The sequence below is a fragment of the Chelon labrosus genome, assembly GCF_963514085.1.
Source record: "Chelon labrosus genome assembly, chromosome: 4".
Classification (NCBI taxonomy): domain Eukaryota; kingdom Metazoa; phylum Chordata; class Actinopteri; order Mugiliformes; family Mugilidae; genus Chelon; species Chelon labrosus.
In genome coordinates, this window is record NC_140340.1 from 2,401,210 (window position 1) to 2,406,754 (window position 5,545).

The window sequence follows — 5,545 nt, forward strand, 5'->3', positions numbered from 1 at the left end:
TGACTTGCTTCTTCTGCTGCACCTGAGAGGGCTTTGATGGTTGGGCACTGGGCTTGGCTTCGAATTCCCAAGTCCTTAAGCAGCCTGATGGTAGACTTGCCCACAATGCCTCTGCAGCCGACTTCCACTGGGCAAACCATGGCTTTCCATCCCCCTTGCTCAGCATCAGCTACCAGCTTGGTATACTTAAGGCTCTTGTGTTCGAAGGCCTCCTCCACAGCTGCTGGACATCATAAGATGAAGCTCAAAGTTAATGCATTAACAAAGCAAGCAGAAAAAAGAGAGCAGAACTTTTAACAGCAAGTCCCAAGTCCTGATTTAGTGTATGCAGAGAGCAGGACAGGGAGAGGGGGCAGAGCAGGTAGAGAGTTCAGTTTCCTGACAGCCTGGTGGATAAAGCTGTCCCTGAGTCTGCCGGTCATGGACAAAAGACTCCGCAGTCTCCTCCCTGATGGCAGCAGACTGAGGAAGTTGTGTGATGGGTGGGTGGGATCACCTGCAATGCAGAGGGCTTTGTGGGTGACACAGGTGTTGTAAATGTCCTGGAGGGACAGCTGCTCTCACTATGTGCTGGATGGTCTTATGGCAGGACGTGGTGCAAGTGACGTACCACACAGTGATGCAGCTGGTCAGGATGCTCTCAATGATGCCTCTGTAGAAGGTGCACATGATTGGGGCCGGGGCTCTGGCTTTCCTCAGTTTGCGGAGGAAGCAGAGGCTGTTAAGGCTTCTTCGCCAGTGATGCAGTGTTGGTCGTCCAGGAGAAGTCCTCTGTGACGTGCACACCCAGGAACTTGGTGCTGCTCACCCTCTCCACAGCAGCACCGTTGATGGTCAGATGAGCATGCCAGGGGTGCGCTCTCCTGAAGTCCACAACAATCTCTTTTGTCTTTTCCACATTCAGAGAGAGATCGTTGTCTCCGCACCACATAGCCAGGCGGCTCACCTCGTTCCTGTAGTTGGTCTCATCTCCATTGCTGATGAGACCCACCACAGTCGTCTGCAAACTTGATGAATAGGTTGGAGCTATCCATCGGTGTGAAGTCATAGGTCAGTAGAGTGAAGAGGAGGGGGCTCAGCACACATCCCTGGGGGGCCCCTGTGTTCAGGGTGATGGTGCTGGATGTGTTGGTGCCAACCTGTACTGTCTGAAGTCTTCTTGTAAGAGAGTCCAGCATGCAGTTACACAACGAGGTACTGAGCCCCAGCTCGTCCAGTTTTTGTATGAGCTGTTGGGGGATGATTATATTGATGCAGAAGTCAATGAACAGCATTTTGACATAGGAGTCCTTTGTGTTCAGATGTGTGAGAGATGAGTGGAGGGTAGTGGAGATGGCAACATTGATTGAACACTTGGATCGATGCGCAAACTGGAAAGGGTCCAGGGCGGGGACCAGGATGAGGTGGTGGCTTTGAGGTACGTAGGGACATCAGCCTGACTCAGTGAGATGTTGAGGATGTCCATGAAGAGAGACTGTGCAGAGTTCCTCGGTACACGGCCGGGTATGTTTGGACCTGAAGCTCTGCGTGCATTGATCCTGGTCGCCAGGTGAAGGTAGAGTCTTCTGTGCATGGGTGCTGTTTTGTGCCTCAAAGCGAGCAAACAAGTCTTTCAGCTCATTCAGCAGAGAGGTGGAGCTTTCGCAGACCTGTGGTCTGAGTTTATAGTCCGTGATGGTCTGTATCCCTCGCCACAGACTCTGAGTATCTCTGCTGTAGCTGAAGCAATGGGCTGTTTTGCTGGAGTGCTGCCTCTTGTCCTCTCTGATGCCTCGGGACAGGTTGACCCTAGCTGTGCTCAAACCCCCCTCGTCCCCAGCTCTGAAGGCCTTCAGGAACCTGTAGATTACAGACAATGAATTAAAAATTTGTGTATGAAAGTTTTTTTGTTCATACTCCGTTTACAGGTGCAGCTCCAGAGCCATGTGTAACTACACTTCATCAAACTAAAGACCAGGCTCTGCTGCAGTGTGAAGTTCGAGGTGCTTTACCAGAACCTAAAGTCGAGTGGTTGGACAGTTCTGGAACCACGGTTCCATCTCAGAAACCACATGTTTCTGAAAGAGGAGGTCACTTCGACATCATCCTCCAAACTACTGTGACCACGACTGACAACTTCTCATGTGTAGCTACACAGGAGGAAATCAGCCATCAGATTTATACTGAGACATATGTGCATTTGTATGGTAAGTGTCCTCCTGGCTTTAACACACAAATTATTCTTGTTAACTGTTTTCTAAATGTTAACATGTTCTCAGATTGAACACTAAGCGAATGTGCTCCTTGACATCATGTCTGTACACACATAAAACTTAAAGGAATAAAAACATGTTCAGTTTACATACTTTTTTTCGGAGCAGATTTATCATTAATAATGTTCATCAGTGTTTAATGATTATACTCAGCTACTTTATGATCCGCACATGATGCACAGTCACACTCTGATAGTTTCAGGGAAAATGTCTGAGAACAGAAACTGGTCATAGAGAAATGAAGTGCAGCTTGATGCTCTCTGAGAAGGAATTTAAAGGTTGATCAAACGTCTTCAATGTAAATGTGTTCATGTTCTGATATGAGTCAGAAATAGTGTTTACTGTGGTGATGAGTTTATAAATCTGTAGTTAAATCTGCTTTAAAGTTGAAATCAAACACTGAATCAGCTGTAATTATGTGCTGCTTTTATATTCTGATGTTTTAACAAAATGTTCCTGAGTGTTAAATTGTTTCTCATAAGTTGTTGTTTGTGTTCACATGTGCAGCTTTTCAGCCGTCTGTCACAATACTAGTAGAAACAAATGAAGGAGTGTTGGTGCAATGTGAAGTTCGAGGTGCTTCTCCAAAACCTAAAGTAGTCTGGAAGGACAGTGCTGGAAACATCCTTCCTGCTACAGAACCAGAGGTCACAGAAAATGAAGGCAGCTACAACATCATCGTCAATGCCACTGTGACCAAGACTGACAACTATCACTGTGTAGCTACACAAGAGGATCTTTATACAGAGATATACGTCACTGTTCATGGTAAGATTCCTCCATGCTTTCACTTGCTATTCTTCAAAAATCTTAATGTGTGTTTTTTATGAACATTTGTGGGCACAAATCAAACTGGGATGAAGATATAACATGAGAATGTACAGTTATATTCAAACTGAGATCCATGTTAACATCAATGATCCTGGTTTTAATCTGCACTTTGTGAGTGTTGCATTAACTTTGTGATCTGTTCCAGAGTTCCCCAATGGATTGCTCATTGCTGTTACCATTTTTAGTGCTGTTTTTGTTCTTGTTCTTGGAATTCTTCTTGTAATGAAGATTCGCATCATTGTAAAAAGCTTTAAAGGTACGTTTAAATAATGCTTTGTCTCAACCAATATCATCAGACATCAACAAACTTTTAATATGTATCTCATTTGTTAGCAATGAGGTTTCCTGCAGATGACGACCACGAAGCCCAAACAACACAGAGCACTCATGCGAAAGGTCAGTTGATCACCAGTTATCTTTCATTTCAGAGAACATGTGAACATTATTGTTATCACACGTTAACAATAATTAGTGTTATATTAATGTTCATTTTGTGATTTCTTTCAGAGTTACCCTCTGAATTGTTCGTGGCTGCTGTAGTGTCTGGTGCTATTCTTGTTGTCCTTCTTTTAGCTGTATTTGCAAACAAGACTTGCACCAGAATAAACTGTAGTACAGGTAAGTTTAAATGATGCAACCACAAATTACAGTGTCTATCTCAGTCAGTGTAACTCCCGTTCAGTCAATCACGACACAAGCGTTCTCCGATTCACAGGCATTTATTTCCGAGGAAAATGTCTGAGAACTGAATGAAAAACATAAATATAAATTAAATTCATGTACCACAGAGCGAGTTACAAAACATAACATAAACAATAGTAAAACATAAACATACCTCATTGGCCTTCTTAACTAAACGGAGCTAAGGAAAATTCTTCTTTCATACCGGGCTCGTTAATGATCGACGATCTATCTCAAGCATGGTGACGGCAAGGTACATCTAAAAAACGCAACCTGCCACAACTAAAACTGGAGAACATTGGTTCAGCCATGTAGACAATACACAGTTCCTTTTAAACAGAAATTATTTGTGTTTTTAAACTTAGAATAATTAATAATTAATTTAAATGAACTTAAATAGTATAACTGACTCTGTTGGCAGCTACACTCCCACCAAATCACTGGTGATTTCGCTAATGAACTTAAGATAAGGATGAAATAATGCATCAGATAATGCTCATAATATCTGTGTGAGGAAGGGCAGTGAGACAACAAGGCTGCATTACTCAGCTTCAAGCAGGGTAACCGTCTTGTGGATCGGTCTAACTAGGTAGACTGGCTTGGTGAGCCGCTTTCCCTGGTCATCTAGAGCTGAATCACTGATAGGCAACTGTAGCTTCCTCACACATCCATCTTCACCAGGGTACACTTCAGTGACCTTGGCCAGTTTCCACTCATTCAGTGGTGCAAGGTCATCTTTTACAATCACTGCATCGTTGACTGTTGCATTACGATGTGTCTTGTACCATTTTTGTCTCTGTTGCAGGTTTAACAGGTAGTCTTTCCTCCATCTTGACCAGAACTCATTAGCCAAATGTTGCACTCTCCGCCATCTTTTGCGAAGATAAAGGTCTTCCTTCACAAACTTTCCTGGTGGTGGCAAGACTATGGAAGACTTCATCGTTAGGATGTGATTGGGCGTGAGGGGCTGTGGACCAGTTGGATCACTGAGCAAATGTGCTGTTAAAGGTCTGCTATTTATGATTGCCATGACTTCATACAAATAAGTTCTCAAAGATGAACTGTCAAGTCTTCGGGATGCCTGATCCAGAATGGATGTCAACACACTTCGTATTGTCCTAATTTGCCTTTCCCAGGCTCCCCCCATATGGCTGGCGGATGGAGGGTTCACGACAAACTCGCATCCTAGCTGCTTTAAACACTCTTGGTTCATCTCCTTAACAGCTTCCAGGAACTCTCATTGTGCACCAATAAAATTGGTTCCTTGGTCGGATCGAAGTTGTCGCACGTTTCCGCGTACAGCGATGAAGGTCCGAAGTGCATTAATAAAGGCGTCAGTCGTCATATCATCAAGTAATTCAATGTGCACAGCACGAGAGCACATACAAGTGAACAGCAAACCGTAGCGCTTCAGCTCCTTCCTTCCCTCCTTGACATAGAAAGGACCAAAACAGTCCATCCCACAATATGTAAATGGAGGTGTTGTCTCCATGCGTTCACGAGGTAAATCTGCCAATTTCTGTTCTTCTGTACACCGTCTGAATTTTCTGCACTTGACACACTTGTAAATGTGGGACGACACAGCATGATTACATCCAATTATCCAGATGCCGTTTGATCGTAGCTCATTCATTGTTATGCCACGCCCTTGATGTTGCACTTGTTGATGATAGTGCTTGATCAGTAAGGTTGATATGTGGCTAGTCTTTGGCAAGACTGCAGGATGCTTGATGTGAGGATGTAAAGAAGCATGCTCAAGTCGACCTCCCACCCTGAGAATC